Genomic DNA, 24170 nt, shown 5'->3' on the forward strand with positions numbered 1-24170 from the left:
AAGGAATATGGGAGCTATAAAATAGTCAAAAACCAATTAATAAGATGGCATCAGTAAGTACTCACCTATCAATAGTTACTTTATATGTAAATGAATTAAATTCTTAATCAAAAGGCATAGAGCAGCTAAATGGACAAAAAAAAAAAAAAAAAAAACAGCCAACTATATGCTGCCTATAAGAGACTTCAGCTTTAAGGACACACATAAGCTCAGAGTGAAGAGAGAGGAAAAGATTTCCATGCAAATGGAAAGCAAAAGAGATCAGGATAGCTATCCTTATATTACCTACATAAGTCAAAATAGATGTTAAGTCCAAAACTCTAACAAGAGACAAACAAAGTCATTATATAATGAAAAAGGGGGCAATTCATCAAGACGATATAACAATTGCAAATATATATGAACCCCAAAATGGGGTACCTAACTATATTAAGTGAATACTAACAGATCTGAAAGGAGGAAATAAGACAGCAATACAATACAGTAGGGGATTTCAACATCCAACTTTCAACAATAGATAGATCATCCAGGCAGAAAATCAATCAGGAAACATTGGACTTGAAATATACTTTAGACCAAATGGACCAAACAGACATATACAGAACATTCCATCCAACAGCAACAGAATGCACATTCTTCTCAATTGTAAATGGAACATTCTCCAGGACAGATCACATGTTAGGTCACAAAACAAGTCCTAGAAAATTTAAGAAGATTGAAATCATACCAAATATCTTTTCTGACCATAATGGAATGAAACTAGAAATCAATAACAGAAGGAAAACTGGAAAATTCGCAAAGATGTGGAAATTAAGCAACATACTTCTGAACAACTAACGAGTCAAAGAAGAAATCAAAAGGAAAATCAAAAAACATCTTGAAACAAAAGAAAATGAAAACACATGCCAAAACTTACGGAAAATAGTAAAAGTAATTCTAAGACAGAGGTTTATAGTGATAAACACTTACATTGAGAAAATCTCAAATAAACAAATTAACTTTATACCTCAAGGAACTAGAAAAAAGAAGAACAAACTAGACCTAAAGTTAGCAAGGAAAAAAAGAAATTATAAAGATCAAATCAGAAATAAATAGAGACCAGAAAAAAAATTAGAAAAGATCAATGAAACTAATAGCTGGTTTATTTGAAAAGACAGACAAAATTGACAAACCTTTGGCTAGACTAAGAAAAACAAAGAGGGAGAAGACTCAAATAAATAACGTCCCACATAAAAGAGGAGACATTACCACTATTATCACAGAAATACAAAGGATCACAAGAGACTACCATGAAAAATTACAAGCCAACAAATTGTATAATCCAGAAGAAACTGATACATTCTTAGAAACATGCAAACTACCAAGACTGAATCATGAAGAAATAGAAAATCTGAACAGACCAATAACAAGTAAGATGATTGAATCAGTAATCAAAAACCTCTCAAAAATGAAAAGCCCAGGACTAGATGACTTGACTGCTGAATTCTACCAAACGTTTAAAGAAGAATTAACACCAATCCTCAAAGTCTTCCAAAATATTGAAAAAAAGGAACACTCCCAAACTCATTCTATGAGACCAGTATTACTCTGATACTAAAATAAGGACACTACAAGATAATTGAGTTACAGGCCAAATGAACATAGATGAACATAGATGCAAATATTCCCAACAAAATACTAGCAAAGTGAATTCAACAGCACATTAAAAGGATCACAATCATGATCAAGTGGGAATTATCCTTAGGATGCAAAGATGGTTGAACATACACAAATCAATAAATGTGGTATACCACATTAATGAAGGATGAAAATTATATCATCATCTCAATAGATATACAAAAGCATCTGACAAAATTCAACATCCTGTCATGATAAAAACTCTCAAGAAATTAGGTATAAAAGGAATGTACCTCGACATAATAAATGCCATATATGACAAGCTCACAGCTAACATCATACTCAAGAGTAAAAAACTGAAAACTTTTCCTCTAAGATCTAGATGAAAAAGAAAGAAAAGTTATCCATATTGCAAAGGAAGAAGCAAAATCGTCTCTGTTAGCAGATGATATGAACTTAAATGTAGAAAATCCTAAAGAATCTACCAAAAACTGTCAGAACTAATTAACAAATTCAATGAAGTTCCAGGATACAAAATCAATACACAGAAATTAGTTGCATTTCTATACACTACAACTGAACTATCTGAAAAAAGAAATTAAGAATGAAATCAATAGCATCAAAACAATAAAATACTTAGAAGTCAATTTAACCAAAGAGGAAGAGGTCTCTGCACTTAAAACTATAAGACTTTGATGAAATAAATTGAAGAAGTAATATTTGGAAAGATATCTGAGGTTCACCGACTAGAAGAATTAATAATGTTATAATGTCCACCCTGCACAAAGCAATCTACAGATTCAATGGGATGCCTCTCAAGATACCAGTGGCATTTTTCACAGAAATAGAAAAAAAAATCCTAAAATTCATATAGAACCACCAAAGACCCTGAATAGCCCAAGCAATCTTGAGAAAGAACAACAAAGCTGGCGGCATCACACTTTCTGATTTGAAACCATATTACAAAAGTATAGTAATCAAAACAGTATGGTATTGGCATAAAAATAAGACATATGGACCAATGTAACAGATTCACAAACCCAGAAATAAACCCATGCAAATACAATCAACTAATATCTGACAAGTGAGCCAAGAATACAAAATGGGAAAAGGAGAGTCTTTTCAATAAACAGTGTTGGGGAAACTGGATAATCATATGCAAAAAAATACAATTGGGCCTCTATCTTGCACCACTCACACAAATTAACTTAAAATGGATTAAAACTTAAATGTAAGAATAAAACCCTAAAACTCTTAGAAGAAAACATAGGGAAAAAGTCCCTTGATACTGGTCTTCACAATAATTTTTTGGATATGACACCAAAAGCACAAGAAACAAAAGACAAGGTAAAAAAAAAAAAGTGGGATTAGACCAAACTAAAAAGCTTCTGCACAGGAAAAAAATCAAGGAAATATATTTTCATAAATGTGTATATAGATATATATACACACACACACACACACACAATGGAATATTACTCATCCATAAAAAAGACGGAAATTCTGCCATTTATGATCACATGGATGGACTGAGGGCATTATGCTAAGTGCAATAAGTTAGAGAAAGACAAATACTGTATGATCTCACTTATATGTGGAATCTAAAAACATCAAACTCCTAGAAACAGAGAGTAGAATGGTGGTTGCCAGGGGATGTGGCGTGGGAGAATTAGAAAGATGTTGAGTGCACAATAGTAACATCTAGTTATAAGATGAATAAGTTCTGAGGATCTAGTATACAGCATGGTGACTACATTTAACAAAATTTTTTTATTATACACTTAAAATTTGCTAAAAGAGTAGATCTGAAATGTTCTCACCACAAAATAAAAATGGTAATTATATGAGGTGATGGAGGTGTTAACTACCCTATTGTGGTAATCATTTCACCATATAGATGTGTATCAAATCATCAGGTTTCCATCTTAAATTTACACAACGTTATATCTTAATAAAGCCGGGAAACACACATATCCACATCCCGCCGCCCCCCCCCAACACACATACACAAGCAATGGATCAATATAAAGTTCAGAATAATAGTTACTTCCATGGTGGGGGTACACTGGGGATGAAACAGGAGAGGAATAAAGTCATTTCAAGTGATGTTTCTAGTAAATTCTTCAGTTGAATTGCATGCTTCTGGAGATTCATTATATTAATCTAGTTTCTAATTTAGGTAAATGTTACTTAAAATCTTTTATATTTATCAAATATATATATGATATAAAAAACACATAATAAACAGTAGTGTTCTTTTATCTACTTAGTAGATAAAAATATTGCAGAAAGGAACTGTCTATTATCTCCTCTCCCTCTGTTTATTGCATTTTGTTTCCTTCTCTACTGTGACATGCTTTAATTCTTAAAAAAAAACAAATTTAAAACATTATAATTATTCAAAGTATTCCTGAGGAGTAAGAGAAAAGTGATTTCCTAGTTTTCTATATTTTTCAGGAAAGCTCATTTAGTGAGAGCTGGCCTAATTGTTGACTGTTTCTCAAGTACATTTGCTGTGCTTGAATAGATAAATGATAATAAAAAGCCAATAATTACTAAATAGATTTTATATAAGTACTAAGTTTACTGTTAGATAAACCCCAAAAAAACAAATAAAAAAAATCAGGAGATACTTGACATCAAAAAAGAAAAGAGCAAGGACCATGTCAGCCTAACAAAAAAATACACTAAAATTATACTTAAAAAAAAAAAGTTTAATTTTAAGTAATTTGTTTATTCAAAGTGCACATCTTCAATATAAAAGAAATTAAATTGTTTCATCTGATTAGTGAAAGAGCATAGTAAAAATACTAAAAAATGAGGTAAACTGGTTTTACCTAGAAGCATCATAAATCAGAGGCACACTCTGTCAAACGTTAGTCATTGAGAGCATCAATCTGTGCACTGACTCGCTGTCAACTCCAGGTTTGAGGCTTAATCATTTCAGGAGCAAGAAAGCCGCGAGTCATATTTTACCCAAGAGACACCTGGGAACATATTCATGCTGCAACCCTCATAAATTTTTTGACAATTTGCCTGAAGGTCAATTGGCAATAAAATAATAGGAATTTTAAGTTTTGAACAGATTATTGAAGGCAGATTTAATGACTATTTAGCCTGCATTGTCATTTGGTCTCATGTATATATCCACCGGGAAATATGAGCAGCCTGCAAAACTAGTAAAACACGTAATAGTCCTGAAGCGCACATAATAAGTAAGCGCAGGATGCGTAAGCTCTGAATACCATCAGAATATCTGACACCAGGTCTTTCCTTCTAAAAGGAGAGCTTCTTTAAAAAATATTTTATATCCAAAGGGGAATAATTCATTAATTTATGATACCTATACAAATTTTATTAGATCATGCATCATATTTATTCAAAGACTATAATGTAATTACGGAAGATTGCAAAATTGGCCACAAATTATTGCCCTCTCTGTACTCACCTCTTTAAATAGTTCCCTTTCACACTTACTCTGGGCTTGGCCATGTGACTTGTTGTGTGTATTAGTCTGTGCGGGATGCCATGACAAAATACTGCAGACTGGACAGCTCAAACAACAGAAACTTATTTTCTCATGCCTCTGGAGGCTGGAGGTCTGAGATCAGGGTGCCAGCATGGTCAGGGCTGTGAGACCCTTCTTTCTGGTTTTCAGAAAGCCGCTTTCTTACTGTGTGCTGACATAGCCTTTTCTTGGTGCATGTGTGCAAAGAGAGATCATGCTCTCTGATGTCTCTTCTTATGAGGGCAATAATTCCATGAGAGCAGGATCCCGCCTTCATGACCTAATTATATCCCAAAGGCCCCATCTCCAAATATCATTACATTGGGGGTTAGGACTTCAACATATGAATTTTGAGGGGACACAAACATTCAGTCCACAACACTGTGACCAATGGAACAATAGCAAATATGAAACAGGTAGATACTTGAAAACCTCGTCTCTTGCCATTCTCGGGACTCTTATCGTCCCTACCCTATAAAGGAACCCAAGCTAGCCTCCTGGATGAGACTTGTGGTCTTCTCCCATCTTTGTTCTTGCTCACCCAGACTAGCTCAGTTATGAATAAAATGACTTGAGAACTGGGTGTCAGTCCTACCACTCTCTGAGACAATTACAACCACAGACTACCAGTGGCCTCCCCATCTAACTGGACCTTTCAAATATTAACACCAGTTCATGTATGACCTAGGCTCACATATCCCTCCCTGGATATTGTGATATGAATTACTGGTCACCTTAAACAGTTCTACCATCAAAATTATGCCAGAGGAAGCTTCCTTCATTGTGTCATTTAATTCACAAATATGTATCAAACAACTCCTACACGGAAGGCATTCATTGAACTAGCATTAGGAGTACAATGATGGAACGAGATGCAGTCCATTCCTTCATAGAGCGTACAATTCTTTGGGAGATAACAAGAAACAAGGCGGAAAAATTATAATACTCTGTGGCAGCTTTTCTCAACTGGAGTTACCTGCACCATCAAACACAGAAAATGATTTGAGTGACTGTTTTCTCAGTTCTCCCAATGATGTTACATAAACATTACGTGCACCTCAATGCATAGGAGATAAATTAATTCAATCCATTCTAAGACTTATGGCATTAAGGTGTAATTTTCTCATCAAACTCTAGCTGACAAAAACTGGTCTATAGTAATAATTACTGTATTAAGAAGTACAATTAAACCAGCCTGAGGAGATCATAAATATATGTTGGTTGAGTCTTGAATGATGAGCATGATTTAGTCAAGTGAAAAGAAAAGACAAAAATGATCCAACGAGAATATTTTGCAAAGGTTTCTGGTAAGAGAGCTGCTGGTATCCTTGAGGACTAGCAGACAAATTTCATTCTCTCTTTCTGTTAGACAACCAATGATGCCCCAGAAAACATCACAGCAAAGTCCACTAGAGACTGAAGCTGCTTGGAAGAACTGATGCACAGAAGGAAATATGTAGTTTCACCTTTATAAAATGTTTCCAATATTAAGTTCAGTGTCACAGGTAAGAAATGCATTTTGTGATATTTTCTTCATCGTTGTCGATGTCCTCGTAGGTTATATAAGACAGCTATTCACTATTTCTATGATTTTAGCCTGTACTAAAGAAAAGAAAATGTACTGATTAAATGTTAATATAAAATATTTTATTGGTAAAAAAATTAAATATGACCATTGAACAAAAAAATCCATATTCACTGGTAACTTGTCTAGACTATATAGAAGTAAGACAATGCATCACTTCACTCACGTAGGTCCACTTTTGTTCAACATCATGGGATTCTCATCTTCAGCATTTATTCTGTCTATGTTGATGACATGGTCTTACCTGTATATTTCAGAGCAGGCTTCAAGAAACAACTGAATCTATTTGCCAATTACTGCGAGAAAGAACAGCTCAATATTAACTATGCCAAAACTAACTCATCCTTTTTGGTAGATGTTCTACACTCCAATAGAAAATGCTCAAACTTCTATCCAATAAGTTAGCTTCCTTATTTGTGGGAGCATTATGTCTTGACATGCTTATTACACTGCTCAAAATCCTAAATTTTAGAAAAGCTTTGTAAGTTATTTTACGATAGAGGTGATAGAAATGGAAACTTCCTGCATACAAAATATCCCAAGTCAGAGTCAACTCTTTTATGCTTTATGGTGCAGAATTCCATGACTTTATTAAAGCTTTGGTTCAAATAGCTGACTAGATCAAAAGCTGCATTTGAATGAAAGTCCTTGGGCTACCGCAAAGTCCTCTTGCAGCACCATATTGGTACAGTGATGGCACAGCCCTGCCTCCAGGTAAGAATACAAGTAAGGCTCTTTGATTCTTATATAATAATGTCATTTTTGCAACCCACACGATTAGAATACAAGCAGATCTATCTTATTTCAATAGGCAATACAGAACTTCCAACCCCTTCAGTCTTGACTATTTGCTATCCAACTTTAGTCAAAAGTCAGCTAACAGATAAAGATATTTTGTAAATTTGCATTTAGATAAACCCTTCTGCTGTAAGCACATAGTGATGAAAAGTAAAATCTGAAAAGAGAAAACCAAATTAAATAACTAACCAAAATGATAATAATAATAGCAGCAACAACAGTGAACATCTCCACTGACTGGAAGCACGGGAACAAGAATGAGTCTCCTGGAATCTGGAAGCAGGAAGCAGCCAATGAAGCAGAAGTTCATGTTCTGCATAAGAGAGGGGTCTCAAGTGTTCCCTGAAAGACGGGAGAGGAGAGAGTCTGACTCACTGATGCAAGCCCGGTGCTGCTCTGGGCCTGCCTTCCTTACTCTCATCCCTCCTTAAAGTTAATCTCTTGGTTTTGTTTCTCTGGAGAACCCTGACTGATACAGATTTTGGTACCATGAAATGGGATGCGGCTACTACAACAAATACCTAAGAAAGTGGAAGTGCTTGTGGCATTGGGTAATGGGTAGAGGCTGGAAGAGTGTTGAGGAACTTGATTGTAAAAGCCTAGATTGTTTTGAACACAATGGGGCTAGAAACATGCACATTAAAGGTGCCTCTGGTGAGGTCTCAGACGGAAATAAGAAACGTTATTGGTCACTGAGGGAAAGGTGATCCTTGTTATAAGGGGGCAGAGAATTTGGCTGAACTGTGTTCTTCTATTAGGTGGAAAGCAGAACTTGTAACTGACGAACCTGGATATTTAGCTGAGGAGATTTTTCAACCAAGTGTGGAGGATGTAGACTGCTTTCTCCTTGCTTTGTCTAGTAAAATGGGAGAAGAAAGGCACAAATTGAAGTAGAAATTGCTAAGCAAAAAGAAATCAGAATTTGATGATTTGGCAAATTCTCAGCCTATCCAGATAGTGTGCACTGGAAACAGGGTCAAGGACAACCATTTGCTAAAGGAATTAGGTGCGTGACTCACAGATACAATCAACTATCTCAGCAGAAGCAGAAGGAATAGAGATGCAGGTATCCAGAAAAGACCTGTGGAGAACCCTTTATCTGGTGGCTTGGACCCTGAAAATTGCAAAGGGTGGACAAGGTTTCTAAAAAGTCAAATCAGGGGGCTGGCCCCGTGGCCGAGTGGTTAAGTTTGCGTGCTCCACTGCAGGCGGCCCAGTGTTTCGTCGGTTCGAATCCTGGGCGCGGACATGGCACTGCTCGTCAGACCACGCTGAGGCAGCGTCCCACATGCCACAACTAGAGGAACCCACAAAGAAGAATACACAACTATGTACTGGGGGGCTTTGGGGAGAAAAAGGAAAAAATAAAATCTTTAAAAAAAAAAAAAAAGTCAAATCAGGAGAAACACTGTCAGCCTGGATTGAAAGGAATGAAGGAAGAATGACTCTGAGGGGAAAACCAAAGATGGAGCGGCCCTGGCTAAGGACTTCTTCAGTTCCAGAGGGTGGGGCCACCTCCTCCACCCCAGGAGGCAGGGCTGATAGGGCAGGGCCACCCAGCAGGCCCAGAGGACGGAGCATCAGCCACAGAGAATTGTTCTCAAGCCTTAAAACCTAATGGAATTTTCTCTGCCAAGTTGCAAACTTGCTTTAGACCAGCGACCCTTTTGTCCTCCAGTTTCTCCCTTGTGGAAGGGGAATGTCTATTCTATGTCTGATGTGTGGTTGTGTCTTGGAAGCAGATGACTTGTTTTCTAGGCTGCACAGGTCCACAGATGGAGAGGAATTTTGCCCCCGGACAGACCACAACCCAAGTCTCACTCATAAGTGATTTAGGTAGAATTTCGATTTAGAGTTGATGCTGGAATAGTTAAGACTTTGGGGGATGTTGGGACTGGGTGAACAAATTTTTTACATGGGAAGGACATGAGTCTTGGGAAAGATATGCTCAAGTCCTAACCTCCAACATGTCAGCATGTGACCTTATTTGGAAATAGGGCCAATGAAGATGTAATTAAGATAAGCTAAACTAAGTTTATACTGGAGTAGGATGGACTCCTAATCCAATATGACAGGTGTCCTTATAAGAAGTTGGCCATATGAAGATACAGAACAAAGGGACAATGCCACGTGGAGACGGAGGCACTGATTGGAGCTATGCTCCCACAGTCTGGGTCTATCAGAAGGCAGAGAGGAAAGAAAACTCTCCTAGAAGCTTCCAAGAAAGTACAGCCTAGCCAACACTTTAGTTTCAGATTTCCAGTCTCCAGAACTGAAAGAGAATCAGTTTCAGTTGTTTTAAGCCACCGAGTTTGTGGCACTTTGTTATGGCAGCCCTAGGAACTGTTCAATAGGATTTACAGTCTACCAGGTGAAGTTTTATATGAATTCACATGATTCTCGTACTAACCAAGCGAAGGAAGCACTATTATTATTGTCATAAGGCCCATTTATAGCTCACTTAACAGAGGTTCTGACAGGTTATGTGATTTATTCCTGATTTGCAAAGCGAGTCAACTGTGATGCCGGGTTTGACTTGGAGCTGGGTTTCTGACACCTGCACCTTTTACGGCTTGCACGCACTGACACTCTCCGTTCCTCTCTCTTTTAGATGGTCGTGTGTGTTTGTGTGTGAGCTTGTATGCGTGTGTGAATATTTATTGGTAACTGCCAAAGGGCCTTCTTGAATTTTCTAGAAACTCATGGTGTATATCTGATAATGGGCTAAAGAAATAGACATACTTTTTGATAGTAACTTGATTTACACACTCTCAATAGAAAACTGAGAAACAGGTGAATATTCAAGGAGCAGAGTGAATTAGAATAACATCTACATATTAAAATGCGCAAGCAAGGTTCCGAATATAAATATCCAATAATGAAAGACGAACTGAAAAGTCTACCCAAAACATGATAGGAAATCTATACATACTAACTTCAAAAAACCACTTTATTCACTGTTAGGGTCTCAAACAATTTTTTTAATCATCATAAGTCAAATAATTCTTTTATCTTTAAATTGCACGTGGATTGTTTCAGACTTTAAACAAAGATGCTTCATATTTATCTTCATATTTTGATTTTACCCATATTTTACGTTTCCTTAATTAGTGAAACTTTAGCCACTTAACATTTAACTTGTAAATGATGAACCTGTCAGCACGGTTTTATTGTGTATCAAAATGAACAGTGGCAATATTCTCTTCTCTAACCTTGAGAACTTACATATACCTAAGGAAATTCATACACAGACAGAAGGAGTGGATAATATAAATTATAATAAATTGATACACAAATTTTAGCAATGCTAAGGTTGAATCTGGAAAATATCGCTACCCACTTATACCTTAAATGCCAGTGCTTACTTAGCTATACCTCCAAATGGAACTGTATTAAGGGATAAAATATGATTTCCCTTTCTACAACAGCATGAGCACTGACTAATACACCATAATGACACATTAACTCTCCTTGTTGCTCAGTAGATAGACTTTGATTCTGGTTCCAGCACTCCCAAACGCTGTTGGTGCATTCCCTTGCTGTCCCCAGTGCCTCATATACAAAATGTGATGTTCTACAAGGTGCCTCCTAGCTCTAAATTTCAATTGCAAAATCATCAATCATTGTCTGACATTTAATTTTAGTTCAAGAGAAATATAAATGGAAAAGTGCATACGCCATACCACAATAACATTTAGCTTTTGATGTCTACTTGTCTTTATCACTTGAGTCTAAATACAATTAAAACAAGTTTTCTTGGCCTTGGACAATGGCCGAATAAAGGCAACAATGGCCAGACACTTTAGAAAGAACTGAAACTTTCCATATAAATTCATCCAATTTGTGGCTCCAGAGGCCTAACCAACGTACCTCTTTATATCAGAAGCTCAATGCAGAATATGATTACTCTGCAAATGTATGGAGCAGATACTTTTATTTTTAGATATCAGCTTTGAAAACTGTAAAATTTAATAAGCAATGACTTTAATTATAACTAAATTATACAGATGGCATCACCTGAAATATAACCGTACAATAACTTCATATCTTACCATAATATAATCACGAATGTTTGGGGAACAAATTACCTAAGCCCTATAACAACACCTATTTACAATATTTTCAGCAAAGTACACAAAGACATTTATAAACCATTATGATTTAGAAGAAAAATGAGATTACTTTTGATATTGTTATATAACATCAAGTAAAAATGAAATTTTAGTGATTAAAGATTGTGTTCTTTTCAAAATTTCAGTGGGGGGGCCGGCCCCATGGCCAAGTGGTTAAGTTCACGTGCTCTGCTTTGGTGGCCCAGGGCTTCGCTGGTTCGGATCCTGGGCACGGACATGTCACCACTCATCAGGCCACATTGAGGTGGCATCCCACATGCCACAACTAGAAGGACCCACAGCTAAAATATACAACTATGTACGGGGCGGATTTGGGGAGGAAAAAACAGAAAAATAAAAGAGAGAGAGAGAGATTGGCAACAGTTGTTAGCTCAGGAGCCAATCTTTTTTAAAAAAAAAAAATTTCAGTGGGAAGCAAACTTTAAACATTTTCCTTACTAATGAAGACTTGGCTGACTACATAATGTACTATGTTATTTTAAGTAATTATGATTGATACATCTTTCAGCTAAGAGTTTAAGAATGACATGAGTTAGTTTTATAAAAACATTTACAAATTCTGTTCCCCTAACACAAGCACAGAATACCTCACAAGGATTAACTTGGTACAAATGAAAAGCAAAATCTTTTTCTATCAGCCAAAATTTATAGAGTTTTTCATTGTTCTTTCATTAAGCTTAGAACATGAAATCAGTTCACATCAAAGGAATTTAAAAACAAAAAGGCTATAATCCCAAGTATAGCTTAAACAGGAGTACAATTTGTATAATTTAAGTTACCTGAATAGAGAGAGAGCAGGAATTTGCCCCTTTTCTCAGGGCTCAGAGCTGAGAACAGAGGCAACTGATCATTAACTTTTAGCCAGAAGCAAGCTTGCACAAGTATCTCAAGAGATCGCCTACTCAGCCTTCCCTCCTTCTTCTCTCAATCAGGGAAAAGGTAACCCTCTCTCTCTTCCAGGAAGTTATTTTGACATGCACAATTAGTTCGTACTTCTCACACTGTAAAGTTAACTTGGCTTGAACTATATCCTGGGTCACAGAAGGTGACGAAGTCTGGTGATTTGAACTGCTACATTTAATCTTCTGATTCTCTTTCCCTAACATTGAAATAAACACATTTTCAAGTGTACCTACCAGCGTGTGATTTAATATCACGTATAGAACACACTGCAAAGTGCTCTAATACATAAATTAGTATGTCAGTGACTCTTCACCGAGTGTAGGGCAGATATCTCAGTAAGTGATGAACAGGCATGGAGAGGTCAAGGCCACGTGCTGGAGCCCTTGAGGGGTAGTTTTGTTTTGCTCCTGATCACACAGTACACTCCTTCCTCAGCCAGCCATTCTGCAAACGCATGTCCCGCCACAAAGGGTCCTCACCTAAGAGTGTGAGGGTGAATCTGATGTGGGTCGGTGTTGCCATTTTATATTTGAAGAAATTACAGTAAACTTTGCAGAAATGGAAGGCCATCATTTATTGGGTATTTCTCAAATGCTAGGTAGGTTACTTTACCAAACAATTTACATCCATGACCTCACTCTCTAAACTAAGTAAGATAGACACTATGACACAAACTTTAAGCATGGGGACACTGAAGCTCAGAGTTTTGACTACTTATGTAAGGCCATACAGCTGATAAATATTAGTTCTTGGATTCCAATTCTAGTTTGTCTGGAACCAAATCCATGTTCCTCTCCATTAAACAGCAGGCCAGCCTTTCCACATTCAGTGGGTGAGGGGCCTTTGATTTCCCATGTGAAATATACTGTTATTTAGACCTAGGCACTAAGCAATAATAGCTAGTTGTAAAATACAATTCCCAAAGATTTTAATAGGTTGCATCTCTAAATGTATATAATGGTTACAATAACCAGAAACAACATAAATAATCTCTGGACGTTTTCTCCAATTTAAACAAATAAAGCAATGCCTGTACAATACAAGACATGATTTTTTTTTTGTCTTTTGTTAAAATCTCAAGTTCAAAAAATAAAATGAAACAAAAGAAAAGCATTAGAAAATTTTGCCTAGTACAAAATTAGACATACACTGAGGTTTTCATACAACGAACAAATTGTACCATGGGTTTCACAATTATATAGTACATTTGACAATCAAAAGTAGACAGCATCTTTACTGAGAACTCTTCAAATACCTTTGTCTCAACACAGCAAAGCAAGTGCTTACTAAGTGTTCAATACATTTATTTGGGACAAAACTACCTGATGGAAGATAGGTGATTAATCAATTAACAATAACTTCATTTTGTACTCTGTAGTTACACTTCAAAGTCGTTTCTTTTTCAAAAAAGTTAGAACAAAATTTAATAAAGTTGCTCACTTCATCAACTACTTTTATATAATGCAAATATGACAACAAGACTCACTTTTATGCAAATAAATGATTATTCACTTTATTAAGTAAACATGATATTAATTATACCAAGAAGGCTAAATTTAAAAAGCTCTCATAGGCATGATTAATATTTTTTATATAGTATTATAAAAGTTCTAAAGTTAAATAAGAAGAGAAATACAAAGATATATCTGTTTGATATGTAAAAATTATTATATCAAGAAAGTAACTTGATAACATAAGATCTATAAAGATTAAAATTGGCAAGACTGTGAACAATGTCTTTTGTACTTATTTTGTATGCTTTTTCTTATAGTTAATATAATATTAAATCCTTAAAAAATTACTAGCCAAGTGATAGAAATCATGGTCTGTTATCTTTACAAGGCCTCTTAGAAAAGAAAACTTTTCTCGAGTTTACTAGAGCTCTAATTATAAATTATGCATTTGCTTTCTAAATGTGGAATTTATTTTTCTTCACATAAGATATTTCTCCTACTACATTATTTTAACATCTTAAATACATATTTTTAGCATATGTACCAAAAATTTGAAATTACCTAATTTAAATTGTTTGCTGAAGTTCAAAAAATAGCAAATATTATTAATCAACTTTAATATGCAACTTTTGACATCTATGTCATCTATGAGTAAAAGCCTCAACAATCTGACTCATCTTTTTTTTTTTTTTTTTTACAAGAAATACATTAGTTAAAGCATTGAGCAACCACGTTATTAAAGTTGAACAACTGAGCTTTGGGGGTGTGACGTAAATGCAGACCGTCGTGTTTGCTACATATAAACCTCTGAGTAAAGAAAAGCCAAATGCAAAACAGATTTGCTCCCCAAGGGCCCTGGGGAGAAAAGGCTGAAGGTGACTGACTTTTGCCAAGGTTACAAATTCTCAAGAGAAATTCAAAAAATATGATAATGTGAGATTTTCTTTTTTTGATTCCAGTTTTGAAAATTCTTCAATAATATGGGGACAGGAGAGACAGGAAATACAGCCTCAGGGGAAAACCTTGATGAAGAGCATGTGTGCTCTTGTACCAGGTTATTAATTCTGCGTTTGAAACATGACAATACGTTCTCGGCGACGAATCTGTTTATAGCATTTTCCCAAGTTCCATGTAGCATTTGCACATGTCCCTTGTGAGATTTGGATGTTTTTTGCATTATGGCTAAGGAGTGACCACTGAATTAATTTGGAAAACCCAAGTTTTTCATCTGAATAAAAACTGCACGAAATTCCACACAGCAGAAAGCTCAGGTTTATGTTTTGGGTGAGAAACATCAGGGAAGCATTCAGAAAACAAAAAAATCAAATGCCTCATAAACACGATGGGGATCTTCTAATGGATTGTTTTCCTCATCTGGATAAATTTTTTTCTTTCTTATAATGTGAAAAAGAATCTATTTTTTAAGGTTGAGAAGAATAAAAGGAAAAGAGCCTTCAGTTAAATTTGCTTTCAGAGAACAATGAATTCCTTTCAGCTTTCAGGATGCCACAGGAAAACATAACAGGAGCAAGGTGGTCCTAAACACAAATACACAAGAATTCTACCATTTCAACGATTTCCCTCTTTCTGCTGCTGGCAGTGGCTCACCCTAGAACAGAATTATTGGAAGAGCGATTTGAGTAGATGGAGCATTGAGACCCTTCCTTCTTCGACTATTATCCAGACAATAGATCTCACTATATTCAGCTGATACGGGAAACACGTTCAGAGAGAGAGAGTGCTTTAAAAATATCCTTCTAGCTCAGAACCTCTGATTCCACTTAGCCCCCTGCCATCAGCCTCAGCGTGCTCTGTGGCCTCACAGCTGTCTATTAAACGCACCAGCGTCCTGCAAGCGACTCAGCTGGGTCTCACTCAGCAGTACCGTCTCCCGTCTCTATCATCAAGTCGAAGTTGCCAATCCTTGTACATTCTACTTCCACAAGGACTCCAATCTCTCCTTTTCTTCTTTCCCACAGAAACCATTTAATTTCAGTAAATTTGGCAGCTTCCAGTTGTTATTCCAGCATCCAATCTATTTGAGTAAAGCCTCCATATCTTTGCTTAAATTGTGCAGTTAATACAAGCTCAGACCGCAGCACACTGCTAGTCAAAACCGGTCAATAAGGCCTCCCCTCCCCTTTCCAGCCCCCACACACCACAACCATCTGTGCACACACAGATATGCCAGGACATACGTCATAAAATACGATGATCAAGTGTGTCGTTTCCATCTACTACTATAACCAATAATACTAACATTGGTGTTTTAATGTGCCTTGGCTTTTCACTGCCATTAGTAAATCAGAAGCCATTATTTCTCCCGGTTTTAAAAACACTACAAAGGCATTAGACATTAACAAGACGAGTCAACGAATTTAAGGCAACATTACATCTACTGGCCCGGGCACACTTCACCAGGTATGAGATTCTTCCACATCTCAAAATAAGTTTATAGCTTTAGTAAAAGTTAATAAAAACCTTTAAAAATTTATTAAGTTATTTTGAATGAAAGTATAAAACCTTCAAATGCTGATGCCATGGAATATAAATAAGAAAAGTAGAATGGCTATTATCAAAAAGACTAGAGATAACAAATGCTTGCAAGGATGTGGAGAAAAGGGAACCCTTGTGCACTGTTGGTGGGAATGCAAATTGGTGCAGCCACTATAGAAAACAGTATAAGGTTCCTCAAAAAATTAAAAATAGGGGCTTGCCTGGTGGCATGGTGGTTAAGTTCGGCACGCTCCACTTCGGTGGCCCAGGGTTCACGGGTTCGGATCTCAGACACAGACCTATACCACTTGTCAGCCACACTGTGGCAGTGATCCACATACAAAAGAGAGGAATACTGTCATAAATGTTAGCTCAGGCCAATCTTCTTCACAAAAAAAAAAAAAAAAATTAAAGCTAGAACTACCATCTGATCCAGCAATCCCAATTCTGGATATTTATCCACAAGAATTGAAATCAGGATCTTGAAGAGATATCTGCACTCCCATGTTTATTGCAGCATTTTTCACAACAGCCAAGACATGGAAACAACCTAAGTGTTCACTGATGAATGAATGGATAAAGAAAATGTGATCTATATATACATTTATCTATGTGATCTATATAATAATATATACGAATATTATTCGGCCATAAAAAAGATTGAAATTCTGTATTTTGTGACATCATGGATGGACCTTGAGGGCATCACGCTGAGTGAAATAAGTCAGACAGAGGAAGACAAATATGATACGATCTCATGTCCATGTGGAATCTAAAAATATCAAACTCACAGAAACAGAGAGTAGACCGGACGTTGCCAGGGGCTGAGGGGTGAGGGAAACGGGGAGATGTTGGTCAAAGGGTACAAACTTCCAGTTATAAGGTGAATAAGTTCCAGGATCTAAGGCACAGCCTGGTGACTATACCTGGTATCATATACCTGGAAGTTCCTAAGAGAGCAGAGCTTTAATGTTCTCACCATAACAACAACAACAAAATGGTAATGATGTGAAGTGATGGACGTGATAACCTTATTGTGACAATAATTTCAGACTATATATGTGTATCAAATCATCACACTGTACACCTTAAACTAACACAATGTCATATAGCAACTATATCCCAATAAAGCTGGGGGGTAAAAAGAAAAGTAACAGGAAGCCATATGGCAAAGGCAGCTTATGGAAGTCATAACCATGTCCCAGGACTTGATAGAAGTTCTGTGGAGCCAATTGTTTGATTCCTCTCTGGTTTCCCTGACTGGATTCGATTTTCTTAGTGTCCTCATCAGCAGCGGACAGAGTACATGGGCTTTCTTTGCCTTTGTCTGGCCCTGCGACAGGCCCCAGCCTCCTCCCTAGGCTTCACCCCGTGGGGAACCAGCTATTTCCCACAACGGTGTAGCATGACTCCTCTGTCTTTCTTCACTCTCTTCTAGAAATTCTTTAAAAAAAAAAGAATTTGAGTTAGTGTTGGAAAGCTTGGGTTCGGACCTACACTCTACTCCTTACCTTGGACTAATTACCGAATGTCTCTAAGTCTCAGCTTCCCACCTACCTACCGGCTTCATATTTCCTCAGGGAGACACTTCTGGTAAAACAACACTTCAGTCTGTTCCACATCCGATTGCAGAATGTGGAAGGAAAAACCCTAAGCAAGCTCAGTACCTACATCTCTGGCCTCCCTTTTCCACATGTGCCTTGTTACAGAGGAGGTGGATTCTGGGTTGGTCTGTACCACGTGACAATTTTGCTCGGTCAGGTTCTGCTCCTACAAAAGGAAAGACTAAGTTTTGGAGACAAGTTCAAATTAGAACAGTTCAGCATCAGTTTTAAGAACTAAGTCAATGGGTCGAAGGCACTAGCTGAATCTATTTTTTTCCTTGTGTTAATTAATCAACTTAACCAACATTTAGTGAGCAGCTTACATACAAAGCTATTATGTCATGAATAGCAGAGATGCCAGGATAAATAAGACAGTTCTCTTTTCTCAAACAGTCACTCTTGCATGATGAAAGATGAATTCATATATTGCTAACAAGCCAGAATTAGTAAAGCCAAAATAGAGATATAAAGTATTATTAGAGCTGTATACTGGAGAATGGTATATAATTTAACTCATCACTACATGCATTGACATATACTATAGGTAAGGGCCAAAATCATAAAACTACCTACTTGAGGCATCTGCCATAACATCACAAAGCTGTTAAGAAATATTAGCACTTGATTAAAGGCCAATATCAGAGAAACATTCCCCTGTATCTGAAAGCAGTATACTCATTATCAACTAGGTTTTCCATGACACATTAGCAAATGTGATTGATTTGCTCATAACAGGAGCTCTCAATTCATTATTTATGGACCATAATTTGAATGGAGAGGATTAAAAATTTAATTTAAAAATTTTCCTAAGTTTAGGACTGCCAAAAATATATAAATCTGGCCAATTCAGCCTGAAAGAGAAAGCCTAATTATTTAGTCATCAGCATTGACTTCAACCCACAGGATCCACAGTCTGTGTAAAGGAAATGAGGACACAGCTAGTGAATTAGTGGAATTTTATTTTATTTTATTTTATTTTTGCTGAGGAAGATTTGCCCTGAGCTAACATCCATGCCAATCTTCCTCTATTTTTCAGTATGTGGGCTGCCAGCACATCACGGCCACTAACAGAATGGTGTATCTTCATGCCTGGGAACCGAACCTGGGCCGGGAAAGTGAAGCATGCCGAAGTCAACCACTAGGCCACCAGGGCTGGCCCCAGTTAGTGGAATTTTTAACAGGGAGAAGATTGCTGGGCAGCTCAGCTTACCTACCTTACTAATTTTTCAGTGTGGTTTCAAGGTGGAAAGGCATATAGAGGTAAAGATGACATGACAAGGTATTTGGTATGTAATTTATTTGAAATCTTCCACCAATTCATCCCAGTGAGATTTTGTTCAAATAATTTATCTTTTTTTTGGTACCCTTCTGTCTTACTGGATTCAAGTTAAAGCACAAGCAAGAAAGAGTGATATCTTTCGTGGGTTCAGTGTTCAAAAGTTAGTGAGGCCAGACAAGATCTCTATATTTCCATACAGTTAAATGCGTTGCAGAAAGCACCCCCTAATTTTCTGTGACTTTTAGCTGTATCCAGGCAAATGAGATGCCAATTAGTGAAGCGTGGGAGGCGTGCGGTTGTGAAATAGAAGTTGAAGGCATTGACTAACAGGCATCACTAGGATGCCAGATGTATTTGGGGAAAAACAGAAACCTCATTTAACTAAAAACACACAATGTGATTATTGGTGTCTGTTTCTAAACCACACACTCAATAGGCCTGTGATTATAGTTTTTTAAGTATCCAATGGCTAGAGAAAACCTAGGAAATCAAAAAAACAGGCACAGACAAGCTATTCCATAAGAGCAATGCACAATTAAAATCTATATAAGAAATCACAGTATGCCGCCACTGGCCTTCGTGTGTGCGTGGCTAGACAGAGTAGACAGATCTTACCTTCCTGCCTAACTCTACTACTAGAATCTACGCTATTTTAGGGATCACTGGTGCTTCCCCACTGCACGGGGCAGCCTTGAACAGACATCATTCATCCATCGGCGTTGGGAGGTGGGTAACACATGTTGACTGAATTAATTAATATATTGTGCCTTGGATATAGCTACTGCAGCCAAGTCTGAAAGGTTGATCAAATACACGCTTGTACCAGGCCTAAAGAAAACCCACTACACCACTGCCCGACACGGAGAATGCGGCATTGACAGAAGCACCAATTTCCATCCATCGGCTTCAGAGGCTGCTCTCTTAGAAGAATGTCTGAAAATTCAACATTCAGACTAGGTTTTTCTCACTTGCAAAGTACTTTTTTTTATCTAGGACTTCTTTTTATAGGGTGCTGCCTATTTTTCCTAGTACCAAGAAATTTGCAGGCTTAAATAGTGACATGAAAACAAACCTAAAGACTCACAATATAAGACACCTAAAATAGACAAATTAAAGTGAATTATTATAGAATATGCAAAATGTGCTCTATCTACAGATTTGTGATAATGAGAGCAGACAAGAAAGAGAGTTATTTCAAAGTACAAGAAATTTTTAAAATTACATTAAATAACAGATTATGAAACTGACAGAATTTAGTGGCATTAAAACGACTCTACCCCAGAGGCATTCACCCCAAAGTTTTGGACACTCTCTTGTCTATATGTGAAAAAAAGACTATGAGTCTAGAGAATATAGTATTTATGGAATAAAAGTAACAATAGCTAATACTGATACAGCCCCTACCTACTATGTGCTAGGTACTGTTCTAAGTACTTATTATAAATTGACACAGTTACTTCTCACAGCAGCCCTAAGAAGAAGATGCTTTTTGCTGTCCCATTTCAAATATGAAAAAACTGATGCTCGAGCAGAATATTATTAGGAAGAATCAGAGCCAGGATTTGAATTCATATGCTCAGGATCTATAGTCTGTGCTCTTACTACTAAGGAACAGGCAGGCACAAGCCTGTTCCCACAGTAAACCACCGATCCAAAAGGAACCATATGACATACTACGCCCACCTCAACAATCATACACTTAGTGAGGGACAAAATTAAAAAAACAAAGGGGCAACTACCCCCATGATTGACCTAATGTCACCCCAGCATAAACCACTCTACTTTCAAACTTCCCCTAATCTCACAGTGTCAGGCTGTATTAGTTTTCTATTGTTGTTATAAGAAAACTACCACAAACTCTCTTATCTTATAGTTCCAGAGGTCAGAAGTCTCACTGGGCTAAAATTAAGGTGTCAGTAGGAGGCCAAGGGGAGAATCTGTTTCTTTGCCTTTTCCAGCTTCTAAAAGTCACCCACATTCCTTGGCTTGTGGCTGCATTCCTCCATCTTCAAACCATCAAGGTCAGGCTGAGTCCCTTCCATGCTGCCAGCTTTCTTTCATTTAGCAGGTCCCTGGTGATTACATTGGGCCCAAGCACACAATCAAGGATAATGGCAAGGTCATCTGATTAGCAACCTTAATTCTCCCTCACCAAGTAACATAACACATTCATGGGGTGCAGGGATTAGGAAGTGGGGAGTCACTCTTCTGCCTACCACATGGACATACCAAGATTAGTTCATGAACTTGAGGTACAAGACAGAATATACCCATACAGTTGGTCTAGGAATCGTTCATGACAAACGGGATAGAACTTTGTAAATTTATCACACTACTCTTATAATATAGTTAAAATATGCAACAACCCAACTGCAAAAAAGGAAATTTGACTAATTAGATACAGTTTCTGAAAAGAGCAAGGACTGGTTATGAGAACCTCTGATCTCAACTTCTCTCTCTCACAAGTTCTGCAGTCTCACGCAAGACACTGACAGGGCTGAGCATCACTGTTCTCATCTACACAGTGGGGGTAATAACTCCTGACCTGCTTCATACTGGGATTGTATAGAGAATCAAATTAGGTTAAATCACAAGTCTGGAAACTGTAAGCAATAAAGCCCCATACAAATCAACTATGAATACAAGAAATCTCAGTATGATCACTTTTTAATTTTTTTTTAAAGATTGGCAACAGTTGGGTTGCCAATCTTCTTTTTTTTTTCTCTCCTCCCCAAAGTCCCCCAGTACATAGTTCCATATTCTAGTTGTGAGTGTCTCTGGTTGTGCTATGTGGGACGCCACAACGTGGACTAATGAGCGGTGCCATGTCCGCGCCCAGGATCCGAACTGGAGAAACCCTGGGCTGCCAAAGCAGAGCGCGTGAACTTAACCACTCGGCCACGGCGCTGGCCCTTCAATATGATCACTTTTATTCAAAATATAGTTATTTTTTAAAAAGAGTTCCAATGACAAAGATAAATAAGTATATACATACAGCCTCCACATCTATCTTACCAGCATTCATATTAATAATAAGTTACTAACAATATACTTCTATTATTATTATTGAAATTTATCAGGTATTCCCTTTATAATATACTTTTGACGAAGGAAGGGTTTATATTTAGCTCTATTTTATATACAGAGAAACTGAAGTTTAATCTGTAGACCAAGATCCCACAGAACATGGAATCACAGGGGTAAAAGCCAAAAGTGCCAACTTTAACATCCATTCTATTTTAGAAAACGGACTGAAACACCAGCCAAACCAATATTTCCATTCACATTAAGACCCACCAGTTCCACAAACAGCGTGACCTGGAAGAACCAGACAGAAGCAAACCTTCTTACACACGGAGGGTACTCACAAAGCAGCTCTACTGCACAGAGTCCTAGAGTCCTTTGGTTTCCAAGATGCTTGTGTCTAAGTTTTCACAGAAAAACACCACATCTTAAGACCGACTCCTAGAAGAATCAAAGAATAGAGTAACCATTTAAATATGGAGATGCATTTTTTTAAAAAAATGAAAAAAGTATCCAGCTGCATCTGTGCAAGACTTAATAGCACGTGGCTTTCTCTTGCACCAGCTGAAATTGCTGTTCGCCTTCTCTAAATCGCCAAGGTTTATTTAAAGGTCCCCTTTAGATGCGGACAGATTATTTAGTTAACTTACTTCGTATCACTACTAGCCATCTATCAGAACTATGGTGCCTGGCTTTACATTTTCTGTCCTAAGTCGTATTTCCCAAAGTGCAGAAGAGTTCCTGCAAAAACGTCAAAGAGATTCACTTCAGTCTAATGTATTTGGGATTTCAAAACAACAACATGTTCTTAACTTTTGGGAGACTTTTCCCTCCACTTTTCGTAGGATAATGTATACGTGTGTGTGTATGTGTGTGTAGATTAAGCAATAACTTGAAATTTTTACATAAATACATTAAAACACTATTACATTAAGTTTATTAAGAAAAAAATTGAAGCATATGTCTAAAGTCTCCTAATAAATCAGAAATACTTTAAAAAGATCATCAAAATTTTGATTATCAATTCTTGTATGTTCTTTGATTATATGACCCTTTAAACAAGCTTTTGACTTTAATTCTCTTACCTGAAAAAAAAGAGGGTATGTAGTATTTAACTCAAAATTATGACCATTAAATTAAGTCAGTTAACCTTTGTAGAACGCTAGCCCAGTGCTTGGCAACAACATTATAACAACAATAAGAACAAATATTATTAATAATTGGTACTTGAGACAGGAAAATATTAGTTTATATAGACAAATAAATATTAGATCCATGCTGATTCCAACTTGAAAAATATGAGACTTGAGAATACAAGTCCTGATATTTGTCTTATTATTAAACCAATATTATTAATCAGCTTTCAGATATGATCCAGAAAAGTCAAATTGTTTTACAGTAGCACAGTGTAGTGCAAAGATTATTTAAATATATTTCACAGAAGCAAACACTCACAAGAGACAATAGAGGTAATACAAGGTCATTTAGCTAGCACTTGCCACGTTACCTGATTTGACAGGAGAACCTTGACATTGTAACAGTCTAAAGCGGGAGAAACTCTACACTGGCAGTCAGTCTGCTTACTGTGTAAGTTCCAAGACTATAATAAGCAGACTGTGTACATATAATTGTCGTATTTAGTAAATATCACACGAAAACTTATCAATTCTATATGCAGACAACATCCTCGTAGCGATCATTAAATTCATTTGAATTTAGAATCAATTTTAAAACATATTTTACAGAATTACTGGTATTATTGTAACACA

At 36.8% G+C, this 24170-nt stretch overlaps 1 protein-coding gene across 7 annotated transcripts in view; it reads right to left on the bottom strand.

Moving 5' to 3' along the window:
• The window catches only part of SLC16A7 (solute carrier family 16 member 7), a 152745-nt gene that overhangs the window by 80553 nt on the left and 48022 nt on the right, over positions 1-24170 (bottom strand). For 3 of the 7 annotated variants that reach the window (XM_046675466.1, XM_046675477.1, XM_046675486.1), the window contains exon 2: positions 22746-22842. The exons of 3 other annotated variants lie outside the window; for them this stretch is intronic. The gene's annotated coding sequence lies outside the window, so the exon portion shown is untranslated. Of the gene's footprint in view, positions 1-22745; positions 22843-23051; positions 23076-24170 lie in introns of those variants that run through there. One more of the 7 variants, XM_046675496.1, reaches the window with a different exon arrangement.

The sequence above is a fragment of the Equus quagga genome, chromosome 1 (assembly GCF_021613505.1).
Source record: "Equus quagga isolate Etosha38 chromosome 1, UCLA_HA_Equagga_1.0, whole genome shotgun sequence".
Classification (NCBI taxonomy): Eukaryota; Metazoa; Chordata; class Mammalia; order Perissodactyla; family Equidae; genus Equus; species Equus quagga.